Source organism: Staurois parvus, unplaced genomic scaffold (assembly GCF_062004578.1).
Source record: "Staurois parvus isolate SC_StPar_1 unplaced genomic scaffold, SC_StPar_1.0 ptg000283l, whole genome shotgun sequence".
In the NCBI taxonomy this organism is placed as follows: domain Eukaryota; kingdom Metazoa; phylum Chordata; class Amphibia; order Anura; family Ranidae; genus Staurois; species Staurois parvus.
The window spans coordinates 4,606,262-4,630,707 of record NW_028318079.1 but is presented as its reverse complement, the minus strand read 5'-3'; the positions used below and the strand labels follow the sequence as shown (position 1 = coordinate 4,630,707).

General features: G+C 39.3%; 1 long non-coding RNA gene across 1 annotated transcript in view; it reads left to right on the top strand.

Moving 5' to 3' along the window:
• LOC149458559 (uncharacterized) overlaps window positions 1-23,442 on the top strand; it is a 38,097-nt gene extending 14,655 nt beyond the window's left edge. Inside the window, exons 2-3 of the long non-coding RNA XR_016313407.1 lie at window positions 22,161-22,337; window positions 22,467-23,442. This is a non-coding gene — a long non-coding RNA (uncharacterized LOC149458559). The remainder of the gene's footprint in view (window positions 1-22,160; window positions 22,338-22,466) is intronic.
• The last annotated feature ends 1,004 nt before the right edge of the window (window positions 23,443-24,446 follow it).

Genomic DNA, 24,446 nt, shown 5'->3' with positions numbered 1-24,446 from the left:
AATGAAAGGCATATCTGGCATGGACTAGGCTCACTGGTGAGTGAAACTTTTTCAGCTCTATTTTTATTGATATGGATGTTTTCACAAAAGGGAAAGGAATCAACCTTTTCCATTACAAGGGCTAATAACTTGTTATATATTTCCAAACCTAGTGCAGATCTGCCCATGTGTGGGCAATAAAGGAATTTTCATAACCTGCTTCTAGTATTTATGCTATAGACTTTAATTTAGAGTGTTTTTCATTTGTGGGGTACAAAATAACTTAAACTGGAATCTGAATTAGTTCACTACTATGTTTTATAGCAAATAAAGAAATTAAATACGGAGAAGTGAAGTATTTAATTTAGGAAAAAGGTAATATCAATGTAGCTAATGTTCAATATTGAGACTAAGCTGTGTTGTGAATGTACGCATATAAGATCTCTTGTACTTTGCAAAGTATTTATCTTTACATCTGGATACAATACTGTGGAGAGAGTGGTGGGAAAATGTATACATTCTTATACATTTATTAGATAAATTGTATGTTCCAGTCATACATATTTAATCTTTAAATGCATCAGATGCAGGAGAAAGGAGCAGTTGAAGCTCCAAGTGTGCCTCCCTCTACATAGCAACACTGCGCCAGGGCACATGCGCCTTCTGCCCCCTTTGTCCCAGCCCTGAATGTATGAAAATTTCTTGCAACAGATGATGCAACCTTTATCTGATTCCTCCCCTTTACATGTTTAATACCATAAGGGACTTGGTCATAGAGCTCAAGCTGTAGCCGAAATCTGACTCCACCATTTTGACCTACAGTATAAGGGGCTTGGGCAATCTGTTGAACTAAGACAGGTGAGGGCTTACTGGTGTAGAGCTCAATTCAGTTCAGTCTGAAAAGTATCTGAACTTCTAGAGTTTTACTTTCTGTGTGAAAGTAACAATAGTTATTGGCACTAACACCTTGATAAAAGAGGCCGTTAGAAGCTTGAGCAAACAGGGAACTGGATGTCTGTTATTTTGCTATTATCGCATAAATACACAGAACATTTCCCAGCTGTAGGATTAATACAGATGAGCTTTCAAGTTGGCGTCACATAAAAGAAAAAGCTACAGCCAAACACTGGCATCTGATGCTGCCATCACCAGTGGAAAGTTTCTCATGTATTACCGAGGGCAGCTTCAAGGAAAACGAGACTAGAGCCAGTTTGAGGTTCTACTTCTAGTCTGAAATCAGCCAATGCCAACTGAAAGAATCCTTTAATGTGAAGCCACAGGGCAAAAAGAATGACTAATCTTGACGAGGTTAATGTATGCCTGAAGCCAAACCTTTATTTTTCATTTTGGATAGAGCATTTCCATTTTACCGTTGTATCCAGAACAAGGATGATGCCCCCCCCCCCATTCCCCATATATGGATGGGCAATTACACTTTTATGATCTGATCCCAGGGGACTAGTTATTGTTTTAACTCATTTGGTGAATGGACTCCATTGGGACCCTCCCCACCCGTGGACTGGGAAATCTTTATTTAAGGCTGTATAACTGCTGCTACTGTTTGTGTCATCTTTTCTGTCATATTTTATGCCTTGTTTTATCTTTCCTTTCATGCTTGACACTACCACCTGGCTGCATGGGACATATAGGTGTATAAACAAATAAATACAGTGTAGTGCAACAATAATGCAATATTAGCGTAAGAAAAAAGCCCCAATAGAGTCTCTTATAGTGTTATGGAACTCCACTGTATAATATGATATATATATATATATATATATATATATATATATATATATATATACTGCATATTACCAATGTTTTAGACCGGGGTGGTGCTGTGGACATAGCATATCTTGATTTCAGCAGGGCATTTCATACTGATCCACATAATGATCTAATACATAGGTTGTACAATCTGAGACCATTAGTTATTAATGAATAAAAACAGAGTTCCTTTAACTGCTTCTGCTTCAGAGCATTTTTATTTAAATTTTTTGTCCACATGTAAAAATCTACAGTTTAGCTTCAAAAAATGCAGAATATTATTTACTTTCTTAAAGCAGAGGCCTTGAGGAATAAAGAGATAGCAGCTGCCATTTTTCACATTGCACAAAATTTGTGCAACCATTTATGCAATGCATATTTTTTAAAAATTTTATTTTTAAGGCATACAAACACAACATAATACCCAATTTGGAAAAATATAAAAGATGGAGTTGCCTTGAGTAAATAGATACCAAACATATCAAGTCTTAAAATTGCCTACACCAGTGATATTGGAAAAAAGCATGGTACCCACAAATCTAAGTGACACTATAAAGCCATTATTGCTTATCAGTTTAGAGCTAACAATGATCTGTGATGCTAGAATTATTACTCTCACTCCAACATTTGCTGTATTACTTCACATCTATGGTGCAATCTCAGTTTGAATATATGTGCACACCCTGTGTGCATGTTTGCATTTGTGGGTGATTGCAGGGCATTGAGTGTTTTGTTTAATTTTTTTTAAATAAATGTTATTATACATTTTGTAATGGATTAGCTCGGCAGTGGGTGGGTGTGACCCCCCGGATGGGTGCACAACACAAAAAGACAGGCACAGCACAACAACAGTGGAGGTGAAAAAACAAAAAGGTGCAGTTTATTTACAATATGTACAGAAAATGTCAAACCAAAAAGAAACATCAAATAAATCCTGGCCAACTTGGCTACTTACTGTACCAACAGCTTTCCCTAGCTACCCTCTAGGTACAGCCTGATGCTATACCTAGTTGCTGGTAGTTGGAGGCTAGCCACACAGGCTTTGGTCTCCCTGCACACAGATAGGCTGTTGCTCCCCAGTCAGTTCAGGCATAGATTTGGTTCCAGGTTGGAGCAACTCCCTAAGCAAGCTGGGAAGTTTTATACCAGCCTTAATGAGCCCACTACCTTCAGCCGGGCTCATTACCTCAGTGCTGAAGGACTCAGCACTTCCCTCTAGTGGAACAAATCCCCATAAAGTCTGAACCTCGGACAAATGTATCGTCCATCCAGGACGCAACCAGGTGATTTCACCTGCGTACTATCACAATTTTTAAAAAATGTTTTTATTATATTGTTTTGTACTTTTTTAAATGTATTGGTATCACTAGGGGTTAACAAATCCCCATGTGATTTTCAGCATTTGGCAAGTGACAGGTGCTCTTTATGGAGACATTAGGGTCCTAATAGACCCCAATGCTTCCCCTACCCTCCTAAAATATGCTTTGTTAGCTGCATCCCTGGCTGTATCAGCCAGAAAATGACAGCTCTTGAACCAGAAGTGATTAAATCATCATCATTTCCAGCTTCATTCACTGCAGAGGGGACTGAGGAACAAGGGGTAAGCAGGTGGATGTCAGGTGTTTATGGTTTATTGGAATGTTTTACTGTTTTTCAGTTGATGTTTATGATTTCTATGTTAGAACATTGTGCCCTTTAGTTGTGTTTGCCCTGCTGAGGTGGTACTCCTTGTGAGGTAAGGGTTAACTCTGCTGGCCAGGTTTTCCTGGGCTTTTTTAGGAAGTACCGCCCTCTGCTGGGGCAAACACATAAAGAGTTAGGGAACCACCTCATGGGGACACCATGGTTTGTAAGACAGCGGGAGGTATGGTTCCAGGTCTCCTCATTCAAGGAAAATCCTTATAGCCTCTGAGACGCATCAAAGCAATTCTGATTTGTCAAATTTTTCACATGCTGGCTGATCTTTCCCAGAATCACTAAGGAAAGAATGAGAAGAGCGGGGCTCAGTGCAGTCTAAACCAGGGGGTGAGGAGGGTGTTTTTGATGCAAAGGTGAATTTACACTGCAGCTGTGGCAAATAGAAAAAAAATCCTTCCAGTAAGGACTGTGCTGTTTGGCAGAGCAGTGTAAATCTCAGAACTGAATGAACAAAAATAAAAATCCTTGGTAAAACAGCTCCTATATATGGATTTTATCTGCGTATTTAGCAGTTTGTCTGGAGCTCAGCTTTAAGAAGCTTCATCTGATTTTTTTGTCCCTGTTTGTAGACACATCTACAAACTTTGATGGTTAAAGAATCGCATTTGTGGGCTACCATGGGATTCTCAGGACTTTCTCACCTCTGCTTTTAGCATCCCAATGAATTAATTCCTTAGACCATTATTTTGTCTCAAGAAGTACAATTAAAATGACACTGATATGAATATCTTAAGTTGTATGCCCCTAGGGCAATAAGTCCATTCTAAGTCAAGACAGAACGAATAATTGTTTTATGTTGCCTGAAAATACATCTTACAGAATATATGAAATATTAAAATAAAGGATCATACCGACATAAAACATTCATGCATAAAAAAATGACTGAAATTGATAATAACTTAGATGACTGAAGGCGGTGTGGAGCTAAATGCAATTTAGGACTAAATATTAAAAGATGTAAACATAATTGAGTTTTTATTGTACATTTTTAAGAAGCTCTGTTTTAAAAAATCAACCACATTTAATCATTCTCTTTAATGTTTGTTGATAATTTAATTTATAACCATAGTAACACATAATGGTGTTTGAATTCTATAAGGTTTTATATGTGGAATGATCAAAAATGACAGTAGGAATTGTGCCATTAGTCATACTTTTCAGAGGATAGTTAGGAAAGCATATGTCGATGACTTTTTTTTTAATGGGATTCAATGTAGCATTAAAGAAGCTAAAGAGAATAAATAATGTTTTGGGATTTTTTTATTTTTTACCTAGCTATTATTCATCCTTCTCCTGACCCTGTCTATCAGTTTGATCCCCTACCAGAGCAGTATGTGGACACTCCAACTGCCTTCCCATAAGGTACTTTTGGGTGCCTAATTAACCAACAGTCAGACCTGATCACAATCACATGGTTTTGGGGAGGAGCTTACTGAACCCTATGTAGGTTTTGAACAGAAAGTTTGAAAAAATGTATGGCTCTTTTGGTACTGGTTTGTGGCTGGTAGGGGAAAATAAGTACATCTATCTTATGGCTGCTTTCATAGAACAAATCTGTCAATATGGCTAGCACGGGCAAAGCTCAGATACACAATAAATGAGTTCAGAAATTTGACAAAAATTAAAAAAACCCTTTAATTTAATACCACCTCCACCACCAGGGTGCAAAGCCGCACTGCATCAAAAGGACCACGCAGTTACAAAGTTCCCAGGAATGATTTATTTTGGTGTATGTATATCCATGAATTTCTCTAGTTTTGGGTGGTACAGGAAAGGGTTACAAAATCCTGAGTCTCCCCAAAATAGAGGAAGTTCTATTCTACAGCTGGCCATACACTAATAAAGTTGTTCTAAAGGCTAAAAGTTTTTTGTTTATCTTATCTTAACCACTTGCCCTCCGCCCTATAGCAGAAATACTACTACAGGGAGGCAGGGCTGCGCAAAATAACATATATATAGGTGATTCGCATTTCTAGGCTGCTACTGGCTGATCATGATGTCAATCACAGCCAGGGGAGAGAGTGTAAACAACACAGATCTCTCTTCTGTCAGCATAGACATGCTGCTTTGTACCTCTCTGTACAGCAGGGAAATACAAAACAGCATGTATCCCAAGTAAACCACAACACAGCAAACATAGTACAATATACACAGCACACAGTTAACCCTTTGATTGCCCCAGATGTTAACCCCTTCCTGCCCAGTGCCATTAGTACAGTGCAGGGGCGGACTGACCATTTGGAAACTCGGGCACTGCCTGAGGGCCCGGGGTCAGTAGGGGGTCTCATGAGATGCCCCTGGTACCTTTTTCATAGGCTTTTTTGAGTTTGGGCAAGGACACAGGGGTCCCATGATCCCCTATTGCCCGGGGGCCCCATGAGTTGTCAGTCCACCCCTGGTACAGTGTCAGTGCTTTCTATTAGCATTGATCACTGTATTAGTGTCACTGGGGATGTCAATGGCCGTTAGTCAGTTCCCTACAGTGTCAGAATACCCGCTGCAGTCCCGCAGTCCTGCTGTAAGTCGCTGATCGCCACCATTACTAGTTAAAAAGAAAAATTCCAGTATACATTTGTAGATGCTTGAACCTTCACGTAAACCAATTAATATACACTTTATTGGAATTTTTTTAGCAAAAACATGAAGCAGAATACATTTTGGCCTAAATTTATGAAGAAATTAGATATTTTTAATTTTTTTATTGGATACGTTTTATAGCAAAAAGTCAAAAATATAGTTTTTATTTTTCAAAATTGTTGCTCTTTTTTTGTTTATAGCGCAAAAAAATAAAAACCCGCAGAGGTGATCAAATACCACCGAAATAAAGCTCTATTCATGGAAAAAAATGACATAAATTTTATTTATGTACCGTTGCATGGCTGTGCATTTGTCAGTTAAAGTAACGCAGCACTGTATCGGATAACAATGGCCTGATCAGGAAGGGGGGGGGGGGTAAATCCTCTGGAGGGCAAGTGGTTAATGCATTCTCTGCATTAAGGTAAAAAACCTTCTTTGATTAGCTCCCCCAAATACAATTTCTAACCAGCACTGTGACCGAGAGTAGCAGCACTACTCTCTCTCCCTCTCTCTACAGGCTCAGAGACAGCAGCAGGAGCCATTGGTTCCTGATGTTGTCAATCAAGTCTAGTGAGGATGGATTGGGGGCTGGCTGAGTCATGATATTGTTATTATTACTATTATTATACAGGATTTACATAGCTCAGCGCTTTGCAATATAACAGGAGACAAAACCAGCAACAATACAGGTCAATACAAAAGGGTTAGGAGGGCCCTGCTCTTACAATCTAAGAGGGAGGGGATAGTGGTACAAAAGGTAATAACTGTGGGGGATGGACTGGTAGGGGGAAGAGAAGATTCCATTATTAGCTGACAGCAGGATAGGCTTCCTTGAAGAGATAGGTTTTCAGAGATCGCCTAAAAGTGAGCAGAGTAGGCGATAGTCTGATAAATTGCGGTAGAGAGTTCTATAAACACACTCTGCCCGGATAGGGAGCGAGCCCGCAACGTTCGCCCCCATAGTAAGTGGCTTGCTATGGGGACAGACACCGAAGAGACGGAGAGGGCAATGCCAGTGGGGCACCCCAGAAGTGGAAGTCTGGGGCTGCTCTGTGCAATTTTTTATAGGTAAGTATAACATGTGTGCTATTTTAATAAAAATACTGTCTTTAATAATGCTTTAAATTAAATTTTTTCAGTCTACAGGCTGAACAAAAAAACAGACAGAATTCTCCATCCATGGAGGATGGACAATTTCCCCTGCTGGGCTGTTCTCACAATTGCAGTGTGGCTGTCAGAATACTTGAACAACCGCTGCATCTGATTTGAAGCAGTTGCTGTTCATCTGAAATTTTTTCCCTGGATTCTTTGAATTTTTCATGTCATGCTGGAGGGGGCTGACATCCACTAAGTGAACAGTATATGGCCAGATTTAAACAGCTCTTACCCCATCGGAAGATTTCCCCTCACCTCGCTCTCTGCTAATTATTTGGGTTTATCATCAAATTCAGTCTTGCTGATGATGGTCACCAGGACAAGAAGAGTGGGTCAATCTACCCTTTGGAATGAAGGTGGCAGTAAAAAAACAATACATATTCTTGCCCTTTCACACTTCAAAGAATGCCAAACTACTTGTGACAGATGAACACATAGATAACTATCACTAGAACCAAAAAGAATAATGTCAAGGTCCTACCTTTTCCCAGAGGTTGTGTTACTCCATGTGCTGGCATCCATCTTGGATTTCTGTAGAGCATGGTAGGAATCTTTTATGCCTTCAGGTCTCTGAGGTCCATCCCCCAGAGGGGTGTGGCTGATTACATATAAGCCTGTGATCTGCACATGCTCTTTGCACTTGTGTCTTGTGTCGCTACAGCTCTGTTCTGACTCTCGTGACTCTCCTGGAATCTGACTCGGCTTGTGACTTGACCATTCTTTGTGTTCTCCTTTGATCTGACCCTCCGTTGCTGAACCCGGCCCGTGACCTGTGATTCTCGGCTGCTGTCCTGTACCGTTTTGTCCCGTTGTTGTCGACCCGGCCTGCCGGACTACTCTATTGTCCTTTCCACCAGCTACACGCCATTGGCGGCGGCCATTACCGCAACTGGGGTGCCTCGGGGGCCGCGACCTGGTTCCTGGTTGCGTCAAGTCCATCCCCACCATCAGGAGCCCTGGTGAAGGGCAGCCTGGGACTTAGACTCCGCGCCCTGAGGGACTTCGGTCTGTGGGTGGTGGTTGTCGTCAGCCAGTGCGTTACATTGTTATTAGGCCTGCCTGTTCGTTCCTCAGCTCCTGCCCTAACAAATAATTCCCTTCCTTTAGTACGATCACCTAGGGACCTTCTGGTCCCAAAAAAGGTCACTTTCAGAATTTACTAAATCTATTGTCTATGTCCATCCTACAATATGTTGGACAAAAATAATTGCATGAAAGGTTTCACTGGAGAATCCTGGTGCAAACACTTAACACATAACGCTCTTAACGCTCTCTGATATCTCATGAAGAAACCTTTAGTTGTTTGAATAGTACATATTTTATAGTCTTTTACCCAAAGCAAGAATAAATCTCCAGGACAATGCATTTTATTTTTTTTTATTTGCCTGTTCTGGTGAATATTAGCATAACATTTACTCCTTTGTGGTATCTTTCTGGTTTTAAAAATACAACATACTGCAGTTTTTATCCTGTTTGTTTCTCTCTTTACTAGCCAGGGGAAAAGATAGTGAAGAGGAAATATGCTTTTATAATTTTTTCCGTATTTGTGTTGTCTGTTCTAGTTTTTAGTAATGATGGAATAAGAGAGTGTGAACATTGTTTAAGGGAGGAATTAAAAATTGATGAAAGCTGTTATAAAATTGCCTGCATTTTTTTGTATATTTATTCCTGATTTTTATGTTGAAATTAAAATATGTCTGTGTACAGTGTAAGCCCAGTTGACCTGCTAGAAGCTGAAATAGAAAATAATGGAAGGTCTTGGCTGGAAATGCTGCTGTATATGCTATGGAACGTATTCTGCATATGCAGTGGTTGTGTATTGACAACAGCAATTATTCTTGGGTCCTGTAAATTCATGGACTCTGCTGCCGATGTACCCTATACACACATATCAAATGACAGATGGCTGAAATGCAAGGAAAGGTGGAAAGGGATGTGTGTTGTGAATGACTATAATGCTTTCATAGCACAATTTGTCAAGTATGTATTGCAGATGCTACTACACAAACGAAACTCTCATGGCTCCATCTCTATCCTAAGTGAGCATTCTCTATAACTTAAATAAAGGAATGCGCTAAAACCACAAACTATTCCTAATTTAGTTTAGAAACATTAGTGCAAAAGATATATATATCTATTCTCAATTAATATCAAAAAATATCAAAATTATGTGCAAAACTATTTTTTAGTGCATAAGTAATTTAAATAATTAAATTTGTGAATATAAAAATTGTTCAATTTTGAATTTTTTCAAATGTCCAAACAAATCCTTTTCAAATTCAAGTGCTCTCAAAGAAATTGTGCCAAAATCCACCACCAAAGTAAAGTTCGGAAACTCACCAGAGCTCCATGCTGATCAATCTCTAGATCAGCAAAAAACGCTTTTTGCTCTGGGAGCAGATGCAATGAATCAACTTCTCAGGTGTGATGATCAATAGCTACACAATCATCCATAAGGTAGGTATCCACCACTCAATATAACGGTTCCAGGAGCATTATATCACTCTCTCTTTTTATATCTCTCCACGGAGGTCATGTTTGGGAATGAAAGAAAAAATCATGGTGCAGCCAGTTTTTTTATAAAAGTATCCAACAATTTAATAAAGATTTACACTCACAAAAAGGGTGTCTTCACCGACACCAGTATAACAGCATAAAACAGCAAATGGTATAACAGTCTCCTGTTCCCCGCACACTCACTACAGCGCTCGTGACTCAATCCTCTCCACAGACGTCAGCATCCAGCAAGCCAAGCCCTACTAGTTTCGTCATGAATGACGTCTTCAAGGGGTGTTCTCTATAGTTAAAGAAAAACCCTGGGATAGGCAAAAAGCAATCATTAGTATACCTCCCTACACAAAACATTAAACATTTAATACAATTTTAAAAACTCTTGTCATTTAGAAACGTCTAATTGAATTTTCATGACCTCATCTCTGTAATTCAAAAGATAACTGCATCTGCTCTGCCAAGGAGGAGGTGTAACAGCAAGGAGTAAATCATCTCCTCTCTCTCTGCAGTAAAAGGAAACTACAGTTCCCATCAACCACAGGGAAGTGTAGTGAATGTGGGCGGGTACACTAGGCCTGTAGATGTTGAATGTGTCTGAGAGTCTTGGTCTGCCTACCACTGCAAGTGGGGCTGAATGACATCACTGCTTCCTGGAGAAAGAACTACAGAAGGGATGTGCCAAGAACAGTGGCTGGGGGAATAGGAATAGGAGGCATAGCAGCCACTGATCTTACAAACAGGAAACCAAAGAGAATTAACTATTTGATTTGAAAATATATATAGGCTATTTCAGAGCAACTACTGAGTGAACCAGAAGATAGACGACATATTCAGTGAAGGTAGGAAATCAGCAACAAAGACATGTAAAGACATTTTTGACCAGAGTTATGCTTTAAAGAAAATCCAACAGAAAATTGACTTTTTCAACCAAATGAACTAACCAGTGGAGTTCTGTTGCTGTGGACTATGAGGTTCGGTCACCAAAACATTTTTGGCAGGATGACTACTCCATTTAGAGTTTTGGCCCCAATATGCTAAGTATACAATTTTAGAAAGTTAGTTTAGTATTGGTCACAAAATTAATATCACTCTGTCTCCCCAATTGTTTTTCTGTGTTGTCACCTTGTCACCCACTCTTCCAATAGAAACTAGACGCGGCTATGCTGACACAAACTGTGTACACTGTTTTCAGCATTAGAGAAACTGCCTTCAGAAATACAGCAGTTTCTGGAATGCATTCATGTAGACAAAAAGATACTGCAACAAGGCTGTAGGGGATCACCTGTTCTGATGTGAAACAAAGATTGAAATAAAGATATATATTTTTTATATAGAGTACTTTAACAAACTAAATGTCACAATTTGGCCACTTGCAAACAGATATAATAATTTCATGATATTTATGTGCAGGATATTGCTGAAAGAAATATCGTGAGTAAAAATCACTAGTTATGTTCTCTGAAGACCTTGCGCACAGGCGCTTATGTCTACAAACTTGGTGTTTTTCCACATTTGTGCAAGAGGTTTAAAGTCAGCCATAGATGAATTGAAATTCATCTGGTTCAGTAGGAACTGCCCAAACTTTTATCTGTCTATGGGCAGGCTGGCTGTCCTGAAATCAATCTATCAATTGACTTTGGTACAATCAGCCTGTCAGGGTTTTTTCACCTGGTCACTGCTGGTGGCTATAGGTTGGGAAAACCTCCCTGTGCTCCCCACCAAAATAACACAGTGGGAGAGATTTCCTCATCAGCACTGACTATATTGATGGGGGAATCGATCAATTTTCTTTCCTTCAACCTATGGTTGAAGGAAACAAAAAATGCATAATGTATGATGTGCCTTAGAGTTTACTTAAATCTTTAAGCTTTAGGAGAATGTTAATATCAGGTCAAAATTAAAAGGTTCAATGCATAAACACCCTCTAGTGCTTTTACTTAACTTCTAATACCTTCCTTGCTGCCTAGCTTGCCCACTAGAGGTGTTTTTGGGGTATGGGGAAATGTCAACAAAGGATAATTCCTCCCCTGCCATACTTAAGAAAGGGGCCCAACTCCTAACCCTTAAAGCTGGAATGGCCAATTCAAAGTCTATTTGACTACTTCCATAAAGGCCGACATGTCATTTTTTTTCCCCATTCCATCAGCCAAGGATCCCCTTAATTACAGCTCAAGGGGCCTTTCACTCCCACAAGGCCACTTAGGGATACTGAGTAGCCAGTTTTCAGACCCTAGCACTGGGGGAGGTCCTTAGTGCTGGACTAGTGCTGATTTAGAGCCAACTGGAACTTGCAACGTTTGATGCCCAAACATTATCTTGGAGGAAGCGATTGAAAGATAAGAACCTGAATAGGCAAAGTATGGGTTTCTGATAAGTATTAAATTCTAGGGGTTTACTTTTATGGGTTAAGTTTGGGGTTAATTTAATCTGGTTGCTTTCAAGTTGACCATGCTGAGTTCTCATTGACAAAACAAATCTACCTTTTCTGATTTAGCTTGCATAGATATTACTAAAGTCCCTCAAACTTGTCAGAGTTCACTGGCAATCAATAATCTAAGGATACCATAATACTGTTAACACACAGAGATCAACCTTTGGAACTACATGTAGAAAGGATTTCTTTGCTTTACTTTTTTCTTCAAAAAACACATTACATTAATCAGTCTAGGAAATTGCATTTTCAATATCAGGAACAAAACATAATGCAAAATGCAAAACTTCCCTTCGGGTTGCAGTTTATTTATGGATTTATTTTCAGACACATCTAAAGAAAAATTATCTTCTTTAAAACTCTGTTCTGCATGCAGGTTGAATTTAAATTTACACAATTCATTAATTTATTTTATGGCATATATGTAATGATATACTAATTATTTGGTGAGGACTCAAAAGTCATAATTATTCTGGCTGAATCAAGATTCATAGAGATGTTCCTATTTTACATGTTTCATTTATTCAGAAATATTACTTGTTAAGGGTTGTCTGTCACCTATCACGTAAGATCATGGTGATTTAGGATAGAATAAGCAATATAGATTTTTTTTTAAAATTACTTTTTCATATCTTTAATGTGATGCATTGCTAATTAACCACTTGAGTCCCAGGACCTTTTTATTTCCTAATCCCCAATCCCCTTGAATCCCAGATAATTTGTTTTTTTCATTTTTGTAAATACTTCAGTCTTGCATCTTAAACTGTTAGCAATTGCTATCCATCCTAACATAATATATATCATTTTGTTTCAGAGCAGATAGTGCTTTATTTTGGTAGCAGATTTGGTTACATATATTTTTATTTATTAGATGGGAATTGTATTAGAAGAAAATTGAAAAGTTATAAAAATGTACCTTTCCTTTTTTCCAGTGCAATATTTACAGAATTTAAACAACTCCAGATACTTAACTCAAAATATAACCAGCAAAGTTTGCCTTCTAGAAGAATACCAACAATTTTAAAATGCTAATCTCGAAGGATTGATGGGTTTTAGGTACATACTTTTTCTAGATACTAAGTACTAGAAACTTCAGTGCAGATGCATTTTTGTATATGAATTTATTGTACAATGAAGCTTTTCCATGTTGTGAAATATTGTTTTGTAAGGGTCTTTTTTGATGGGCGTGGTCTCTATCCATTCCATTTTAAAAATATGTTGGAGTCAAAAAAGAGGATCTTGTAGGATCCAATTCTGAAATATTGTTTTTCTGCTGATAGGATTTGTTAGGTGTCTGCCAACTTCAGAGAATTGTTGCTCATCCTGGTAAACTAACACTAGTACTGCCTATTCAGGAGTACAACAGTATAAAGTTACAATAAACCATGGTTTAAAAAAAGAAACATTCTATTAAAGCATGCATTTTCTATTGTTCGCATCCTCTTCCAAACCTCCATTTTCCATTTTTGTTTGTTGCTGTGATCTAATTTTCTGTTAGAGGATGGCTACACTGGTTCTCTATGGTCCCACTATATGTAGGAATGCAGCCATCCTCTCTTGCTCGCTCCCAAGATGTACTAGATGTAATGTGCATTTGCAGTGCACATGACTGCAATTAACATAAACTACTTGTTCCAAATGGAAGTGAGAGGTTAATCAAGAGGTTTAGGAGCTCACAGTGGATGTTACAAGTAGCCAGTAAATGACAGCAAGAAAAAATTTCATAAAAATAGCTTACAGGGCTACTGATTATTTTTGAATATTTGGGATATCCTACAGGTGTCCTTTTATGAAACAGAGATCAGTGGCGTTCCTGAGGATCATTGCTGATCTCCGATCATTAGTGGTTTAGGAAACAGAGATGATCAGTGGAGAACATGTTTTCCGCTGATCCATCTCAGCACACAGATGGCCAGTATATGAAGGAGCGATCTCAGCCCTTCATTGGCGATCTGTGTTCTCCCTCCAGATTCTCCAGCTCAGAGCTGGAGAATCAGAGGAACCGCAAACAAAGCAGCGATAATTTACCGCTGCTTAGTAAACTGTGTGTTTGATTGTTCTCTTACTGTAATCTTGCAAGATTATAGTAAAAGCAGCCGTTTTCCAGTGTTGAAAGCATTTGTAGATCGCTTCTCCCTTCATTCGGAGAAGTGATCTACACCGCTTCATAAAAAGGCATTGAGAGGAGAACTGTCTTCTCCGAGAGAACTGAGCAGCGGTCATTTATCGCTGCATGATAAAAGGACACCTTAATGTCACTTTAAGAGCTGTGTACAGGCATATGCAGTTATTTTATATAAGGTCAGCCCCAAAATAGTGGTGGAGATTTGTTTGATCCCCACCACATTTATTATGAGTGTTTTTTGTTTTTTTGCACAAAACAAAGTGATAGAGGGAGAGAACGTGCCACTATTTAAAGTAGAACTATGGGTAAAACTTTATTATTAATTTTGGATAGAGCAAAGGAGGGTTACAGCCCCTGTCAGATTTTTTTTTTCCGCTATCTGTGTCCCATTGTGGAGATATATAGCACTCACATGTAAAATAAATCTAAAGACATATCTGGAAAACCTCCAGCAGGTGGCAGCATGCCAAGTGGTAAGTGGTACAGCAGCAAGCCCCTCTAGGTGGATGTCAAACATTTGGAGCCAGGAAGTAAATCAGAGGAAACACCAGGAAGAATCAACAGGAAAAACAGCAATGTGTATAATGAAGATGGCGGCCCCTGTGAAAAGCAAGAAAGTTACATAGTTACATAGTTAGTCTGGCTGAAAAAAGACAAAAAAAAAAAAAGTTATAATCCTATACCCACAGTTGATTCAGAGGAAGGCAAAAAAAGCCCAGCAAAGCATGATCCAATTTGCTCCTGCAGGGAAAAAAAATCCTTTCTGATCCCCCAAGAGGCAATCGGATATTCCTTGGATCAACTTTACCTATAAATGTTAGTAACCAGTTATATTCTGTGTATCTGAGAAAGAATCCAGGCCTTTTTTTGAAGCAATCCACTGAGCTGGCCAGAACCAACTCTAGAAGGAGTCTATTCCACATTTTCACAGCTCTTACTGTGAAGAAACCTTTCCATGTTTGGAGATTAAATTTCTTTTCCTCCAGACGTAAAGAGTGCCCCCTTGTCCTCTGTGATGACCTAAGGGTGAATAGCCCTACACCGAGTTCACTATATGGACCTCTGATGTATTTATACATGTTGATCATATCCCCCCTTAATCTCCTGTTCTCAATAGAGAATAAATTCTCAAGTATCAATAAAATCACTCAGGCCAAAAGCGTGATGACGTGATGTGGGTGAGAGTGGCTACATGTTTTGGGGTGGGAATCCGCTTTCTCAAACCTGCCCACACATGGAATTGAGCCTGTATTTGAAGGAAAGGGGCAGACTACAAGAACAAGCAGATGAAAGCCACCCACTGGTACATATGAAAGAAACAAATATACAGAATTTATTATTAGCCTGAGGGGACTTATGAAAATAAACATGCCAATGAATAAAAAATTAATGAAAAAAATGGGTTAAAGAAACACAAATTCCTTTATAGGGGAACATATATAATTAAAAAAAAACAGTTAAAAATGGAATAAAATCATGTAAATGGGGGCTAATACTTACTAAATGAATGGATTACATGAGTGAATCAAATAGAAGGGAAAGGGAAATACACAGAAATCTACAAGATAGTTTGTGTTTCAATTTCCTGACCTTGTATTTGATTCACTCAGCAACCAGACCCTCCACCAACCCTTTCAAAACATTCCCTTCCTCAATATTTTAAAACCAAACCTTTAGGAAGCCAATTGCCTCTGGTGTCTCCACTGCAAGCCATGTTCCTGGGTGAAACCATGTTTAGTTCTTCCTAAACTTGTCCTCTCTCAACATTTGCAACTAAAGGAGGAGGCAGACATACCCTTTGGCTAAACAATGCCATGCACCAGATGTGGCATGAAAAGTATTTCAAATGTAACTGCAGCCAAAATGTTTGCTTTTGTCGATGATAAGATGGGGAAAAGTTACATTTTAAAGGCTAAATCCATCCATTTAACCATATTTCACTATGTTAAACCCATATTTAGGGCATCGTATGGTGCATCTTCTAGCAGCATTCTGTTATCATTTTAATTTAGCATCATTAAGGTCTAGAATCACTAAAGAGAAAGTCCTATCTGACACCATGGCAGAGGGACTATACAGTGCATGCTGGAGATCACTTCTCCCTTTCCACTCTGTTGTCCATCCACAATGTTTTCCAGCTCAAAAACATCCATACAGTCCTGGGGCTGGGGGAAAACATTGATAGTTCCTATACATTGCACCCTTTATGCATTGTTTGTAGTTCTCATGCTTTGTAGACTTCAATGTAAAAAAGTAGTAAATGGAACTTGATCATAAGATTAATGTTGCTGCATTTGTTACTTTTTTTTTCTTTTTTTACAAAAGATGGAACCATCATTAAGAGTCTATGAATGCTCTTTTATACCACAGAGCAGAATATCCATCAACAGGTAGATGGGGCATGGCACTGACCCAGCATTAAAAGTGCAGGTCACCAGAGAAGTCCCCTGGTTAGAAAAGTAGATACATTATAGAGATACTCCACTTGGGCAGGTTGGGCCTAAAATATGTTCATTCAAGTGCACTTATACTTTAATTAGAGATCATGAGGTGAAGAAATCCACTTTAGGGAGTTGATGAGAACCAAAAGAACTATCCTACTTGTTTTCTGACACTTCTCTCCTACATGTACATTTTTTTTTGCTAGAAAATTACTTAGAACCCCTAAACATTATTTATATATTTAGGCAAAGGCCTGAGAGAATAGAATTATGGGTGTTGCAATTTTTTAAGTCACAGAATATTTGCGCAACAGTTTTTGGAAAAAATACACATTAATTAATTTTAATGAACATAAACACAATATAATATACTTTTTTTTGGAAAATATAAACGATGATGGTATACCGAGTAAATAGATACCAAACATGTCATGCTTTAAGATTGTACACGTTCATTGAATATCGACAATGATGACAGTACTTTAAATTATTCATAGACAACACTTTAAAAGCCTTTACAGGTTACCAGTTTTGATTTTCACAGGAGGTCTGGTGCTAGAATGACTGCTCTTGCTCTGATGTTCATGGTGATACCTTACATGTGTGGTGCAATCACTGTTTACATATGTGTGCGGGACCGACACATGAGTTTGCCACACTGTTTCTTTTAAAAAAAAATTAGCACTTTTATTGCTGTTACAAGGAATGTATACATCCCTTGTGACAGCAATAGGCAGTGACAGGTACTCTTTATGGAGAGATGTGGGGTCTATCAGATCCCTCCCATCTCTCCATTGGGCTCCAAAGCAGCCGATCAGACACATATCTGTCTGATTGGCTGTTTCATTGGCTAGCAGCTGGCCAGTAATCAAAGTACCGAAACCGAAAGTGACTAAATCATTGTTGCTTCCGGGTTCTGATGTCACACAGTGGGAGGAACAACTTCAGTTCCTCTCGTTGTGTGCCGGGCTTAGGATGCTGCCTACCGCATCCTTACCAGGCTCCCCAATCACTCGGGAGAGCCTGGTAAAGGTGGTGGAAGGGGGTCTCACCCCGTAAAAGCCCTAAAAGTAATCAGCAGCTGCTTAGCCGCTCAGAATGCTTAGACATGAAAGACAATCGCTGGGGCTTTCAAACAATACTGGGATCATGGTTGTAGTCTCAACCATAATCCCTGTATAGCTGCTTCCCTACCAGACATGAAAACCTCAGACCTGAAATATGAACAAAGCATTTTCCTCTATAGTGTGTACTCGTCTCAACAAGAGCAGTAAGTGTTATTTCTGTCTGCTGCTTCATTCCTCTGCTATCAGCATGAGTCACTTCTGTCAAGTTTCCCTGACACCAAGAGAAAAATGGTGACAGGGGAGGAACTTCCAGCAAATTGACAGCCTCAGCTCTGTTCCTGTGAGCTGTGTGGAGGGAGGTGGCTCTTCCCTCCAATCAGCTCTCAGAGCTCTCCTCACTGAGCTGTGCAGAGTATAATTTAAGCTCTCCATCTCCTGTTTTTCTGAAAGCTCAGACAAGATTGATAAATTCTGGACTTTGAACAGATGTAGAGAAGAGAGTACTGCAGATAAACAGGTTCAACTTATGTAGGAGGATTTGTTTCATCTTTGTGTATCACTGGAGGCCAGTCACTTCACTGGGTATATGTAAGGGAACCATTTTAAATAAATGATTATGTGACCCAGCTGCCTCAGATAGAAAGTTGATAGATTGGGTAGACATAGACATTGGCAGTCTATAAGAAAGACACATTCTCTTTTCCACTTGTGAATGTCTAAAATTATTAATATACTGTAAGGGAATGTGATCCCTGTTTGCCTGTTGCTCTAATGATGTGTCCTCATAACCACTCTTTTTTATAATCTCCTATTTATTTGATGTGTCCTCATAGCCACTCTCTTTGTGCTGTAAGCTCATTTTAAAACACTATGAATCATTGCTATCTCATGTTATCTGCGCACAATAGATGCTTTTAGTTGGAACAAGATATTTTTGTAGAATACAAATGTCCCTATGAAACAAGGTGTCAGGGGGTCTACAGTTAAATATACTCTCTCACGGGGAGTCTGTGATCTTTAGCTAGATATAGACGTAACTCATTACTATATTACTGTGCCATTCATACCGCTTTTATCTGGCAGTTGACAACACACATATCTGCTAATGGTCATAGTACTTCAACCTTGAAATGTCTGATCAAAAGATTTGTTGATGTGACATGTTATAGATTAGAGTATAAAGCATGTTCACTGGATGTGAAAATAATTTACTAACCGATCTGACCTCTCCTTGGGTAGAGGTACTTGCTAATGACAACCGATAATCACTAATCAGATGCTAGCCTTTTCCAGAAAATCTGAAAAAAATAATTTTTACTGATTTTTATGGGCAAAACCACTTTGTCAGTCTGTGTTATGCTGATTTTAAAGTGTATATGTAGCAAAAACTTTAGTTTTCGATAGACTGCAGAATAGTTAGTCATTTTTATTGTTTGCAGCCTGTGTTCTGCTGGGGAGATTTTTCCTAAGTCCCTGACTTAAGCCAGCCATAGATGGTTTGAATCTCAGTTGGTTCATCAGGAATCAGCTGTGACTCCAACCATGTAAATGTGGAATAGACTACCTCAAGAGTTGGTTCTGGCCAGCTCAGTGGATTGCTTTGGAAAAGGCCTGGATTCTTTCTTGGATACACAGAATATAACTGGATACTAACATTTATAGGTAAATTTGATCCAGGGAATATCCAATTGCCTCTCGGGGGATCAGGAAGAATTTTTTTCCCAGCAGGAGCAAATTGGATCATGCTTTGGGGGTTTTTTGCCTTCCTCTGAATCAACCGTGGGTATAGGATTGTAAGTTCTTTTTTTTAATGGTTGAACTGGATGGACTTTTGTCTTTTTTCAGCCAGACTAACTATGTAACTATGTAAGAGCAGGCTTAATGTACGCAAGTTGATCGATCGATCAACTTGGGTACAACCAGCTTGCCAGCTTTCCCCGACCCCCTGCCAGAAGAACACAATTGCTCCACGGGAGGGCTTCCCCTGTCAACACTAACTGTGTTGATGGGGGAACCAAGTGAAATATTTTCCTGCACTATGGTTGCAGGAAAAAAATTCACTTCATCTGTGGTCTGCCTTAAAGTCAAAACAGGAAATCTCTAATCAATGATGGAGATCTCTTTTTAAGCAGTTGTAACCAGAACAGGTTCCCCATTGAAAAGTGTCCCTCATCTCCTGTTCCATTGATAAAGAGTGGATAAATCTCCCAAGCAGGAAATAAAAATATGATAGATGTTCTAACCCTTCCACATGCAATCCAAAGCCTAATCCACATTTTGGCTTTACCCCACATTTCTTTACCAAGTGCATCACCTTCTCATCTAGTAAGCAATTATGCATCAGCAGCAATACCAAAAGACACTCAGAATGAAGGTAATGATAGCTAGCTAGCAGCACTTCTCCCTTGCAGATCTTAGTTCCTTGGTTGAAATCTCAGGTCACTATCTGCATGGAGTTCACATGTTCTCCCTGTGCCTGCATCTGTTTTCTCTGGGCACTCCAGTTTCTTCCCACATTCCAAAGACATGCTGCTAGGTTAATTGGTTCCTGTCTTAAGCAGTTGTAACCAGAACAGGTTCCCCATTGAAAAGTGTCCCTCATCTCCTGTTCCATTGATAAAGAGTGGATAAATCTCCCAAGCAGGAAATAAAAATATGATAGATGTTCTAACCCTTCCACATGCAATCCAAAGCCTAATCCACATTTTGGCTTTACCCCACATTTCTTTACCAAGTGCATCACCTTCTCATCTAGTAAGCAATTATGCATCAGCAGCAATACCAAAAGACACTCAGAATGAAGGTAATGATAGCTAGCTAGCAGCACTTCTCCCTTGCAGATCTTAGTTCCTTGGTTGAAATCTCAGGTCACTATCTGCATGGAGTTCACATGTTCTCCCTGTGCCTGCATCTGTTTTCTCTGGGCACTCCAGTTTCTTCCCACATTCCAAAGACATGCTGCTAGGTTAATTGGTTCCTGTCTAAAGCTGTAAGTTTTGTGAGAGCAGAGAATGGCATAAATAGAAAAATATACAATGTGCTGGGTAAATTGCAGTGCACCTGTAATAAATACACAAATAATGACCTCAAGATTGAGGTAGATTGACTCAGGCAGATAACAAAAGCACTGCACAAAAAGAAGCTAAGGAAAGGCCAAAAGGAAGGTGACCAAGCAGATCATGCAGCTTTAAAAACACAAGGCTTTAATAAATATTGAAACATACACTACACTAAAGAGTATAAATTGCTTCTCCATCACCACACCAAATACTATAAAAAGACCACATTGTCTTGTCATCATGGGCAGCTGTACAGCCAGCATTCACACACCATGCACATCCACATACCCTAAAGATGTCCTAATTACTGGAACTGAAGAGGTTAATGGAGCAATAGGGTGAAGTCCATCCACAAAAAAATACAGAGCAAGTAAGTCCGGTGGACACAGTTAATAAAAATAAGTGTTTGATGAATTATGACACAATACCCATAATGGTAACCATCAAAGCCAGTCCAAGTAGTCCGGGATGTGGGCACAAGGTATAATGCTATTTACAATGTTGCGTGCATACCAGGTGTAATCATGTGTATATATTGCTTCAGACCAATCCAGCCAACACAGTAGGGTAAGAGAGCCCGAGCTGATTGGACGAAACATGTTGGAATACATGTCATCACATCTTTGATGTAAGTGACATCATAATGCATGGCGGCGGTCTTGGCCATCAAAGCCAGTCCTTTTTCAACCTGCAGAACTGCCCCCTGGGGATGTTCTGTATACATTTGGGGTGGTGACAGCTTTTGAAATGCAGGTAAGAATTTCCTGCAGAAGGTTTAAAATGGGTCTTGGATATGATACGACCTTCGATGTGGGACAATTCTAGATCTAAAAATACCAGTGACTCAGGGCTCCACATGTGGGTGAAGGAAAGATCCAATTGGTTGTTGTTGCAATAGTGTTGCAATGATAAAAAGTACCGTATATGTTTTTAAGAATGTCTTGCTTTTCTATGTTTAGATGTATATTTATCTGAGGGTTCATACACCAGTTTATTTATTACCTTAATTTTGATTTGTTTTTAATATCCAATATTTTACATGTGTGATAGATCTGTTTACAAAATGTAAATGATATACACACTGTTATTTTAGTTTATTAACATCGTGTTCTTGCTATCCTGTGTAAGGATTGATTTGATCCAGTGGTTGTATGGCTACTTATTCAATCTTACCTGGTGCTTACCCCTGAGCCACACTTAACATTGATATCTACTACCATTAACATTGATATTTTCCATTCATGTGTTTTTCTATTGATGCTAGTAGTTCCATGGATGGCTCCGCTCACTCCCATCTGATTAGCTCTAACCGGCTGCTCTGACAGCTCTAAAATTCCATCTTTTCCCCAGATGGGCCAGCATGAAAAAGGAGGCAGGACCTCGGAAACACGTTGCGGTCGACCCCCCCGCACAGCCTGTCACGTTCTCCTGTCTGCCTTCCGGTTAGTGCCAAGAGTGAGAGGAGAGACAACACCAATTTACCATCTTGCTTGTGCCCTGCAGCCCTATCAGTCCATCCAGATTGCGGTGAGCTGTATATCGCACCTCTGACACCTGGAGCAATCTACAATTCTTTCCAATGTAAGTGAGAAATGGCATTTAAGTGTTGTTCTTAACCATACACTAATCTGGCACCCTGCTCTGTTTCCTTTGCAGATCATAGATGTGCAGCCCAAGCTGGAGTGAATGCAGATGGACAGAAAGTAGCTGAAAAAGGCGATCAGCAGCACCGAGATGCAGAGAAAGGATACAAAAAAAAAAGTTGACAACAGTGTTTTATTAAAATAAAAAAAACGGCAATTGGTTAAGATTCCCAGTGCTTTAGCTAGCTAAATGTCATCCAGGTAGGGTTTACACCTACTTAATAGGATCAATTCATGAAGCCAACATACCTGGATAAGGATCCCTAGTCTCAAAAATGTGACAGTAATCTTCAGTGAATGTCCAATAAAATTTGATAATGACAGTCACAGGGCTGAAAATAGAGATCTTTATCCTTGTGTAAAGCTTTGTGAACTGGGCTTAATTTAATCTCCAAGGGAGAGAGAAAGAGAGAGAGAAAGAGAGAGACCAATTCTGATTTTTAAAGTTCTGTACTTTTTTCTTTTTTGGTTTGTGTCTATTTTACACATTTTTGTCCTGCATTATCCTGTTGATTCCACACTGTTGATGCACCATTAATGAGAGGTATAATGGACTCTCTTATCCAAATGGCATTTCTCAGATCAGAGCAGGTACTGGAGGCAGAACTTCAAAACAGAGGAAGAAAACCCACAGACTAAAAAAAAAAGAAGTCAAAGAAGCTTTTAAGTGGCCAGAGAGATGTGTATAAAAGTACCTGGATAATGCATGAAGGGAGAAAGCATATCCAGAGACATCTAGTGCTCTAATTTTCTTTTAAATCTTTAACTGAAGCCTGTTTAGCATGCGGTAACATGCAGATAAGACAAATGTATACTGTGTAGCATTTATTCAAATACTCTTCTGTTTGTCAATGAGACCTATTCATTGGGAAATGTTGTTAATCTAGTATATTCTAAGAAGAAAAAGATGGTTTCCATTTGGCAAAGTTTGTTTCCAAGCTAACATATTATTAAAAGTTATTAAAAATTGGCCACCTATTGCATACTGGATTTTTCTTGTATTTTATAAATACAAGGGCCAAAAATCAACCAAAATTGGCTAGTTCAGCATCAACTGGATGACTTTCAGTCCAAGTGTACAGCTATCTGCTCTATAAAAGCTGGTCTTGCACCCGGCTCCTGACAAATAAGCATGCTGGAAAACCAACATCTGACCCAGCCAATGGCAGCTGATGGCTCAGTGTGTTGTGGCGTTGGGCACTCCCCCAGACAGAACACAAAGGCACACCGGGGAGGATTGTCGCTCTAACATCGCTTAGGCGATTGAATGGGTTGTGTTGGGATTGAAAGGGTTGAATAAAAAAAACTTTCTAGTGTGTACCAGGTTTAAGGGCTAGCAAAAGTGTGCGTGTTGGTGAACATAATAAATTAGGTCAGAGATGTTTAAGGGTTGAGGATATCAAGGCAGAGTAGGATCATTCACAAGGTATGAAGAAGCTCACTTTCATGCTCCTGCAACCAGAAGTACAGCACTAATTGTCAAACATGTACACCTCCCAGTCAAGGAAGATGCATTTGAAGGCAGTTGGTGCCTGAGAAGATCATGGCAGTACATACATGCAATTGGATGTTAAGGCTTATTGCAGTCCTAATCAATATCAAATGAAGGGATGTTAAGATGCTGGTGGGGGTGAGAGCAATGATACCACTTTGTCTCCATGTGACCCATTCTATCTTAATCCATCCCTGTGCCAGGGGATGTAGTAGGTGTTACACGGGGATTGAGGGCTGTTGATGTAAATTGCTTCCAGGGTAGAATAGTCTTTAATAAAATACATAAAACTGGGCAGTTTTGCATACCAGGAAATTTTTGTGGCAATGCTCATTTGGAAGGAACCATATACAGTATAAGGATCGATGACAAGTAAGGCTCTGATAAGGAGCACACAATGAATGTTGGTGTGAGCTGATGAAGACTGCATTGCTGTCATATGGTTGAGCTGAACAAAACAAGTGAGACTTCCTTGATGTGGCAGAAAGCATGAGACTTTTT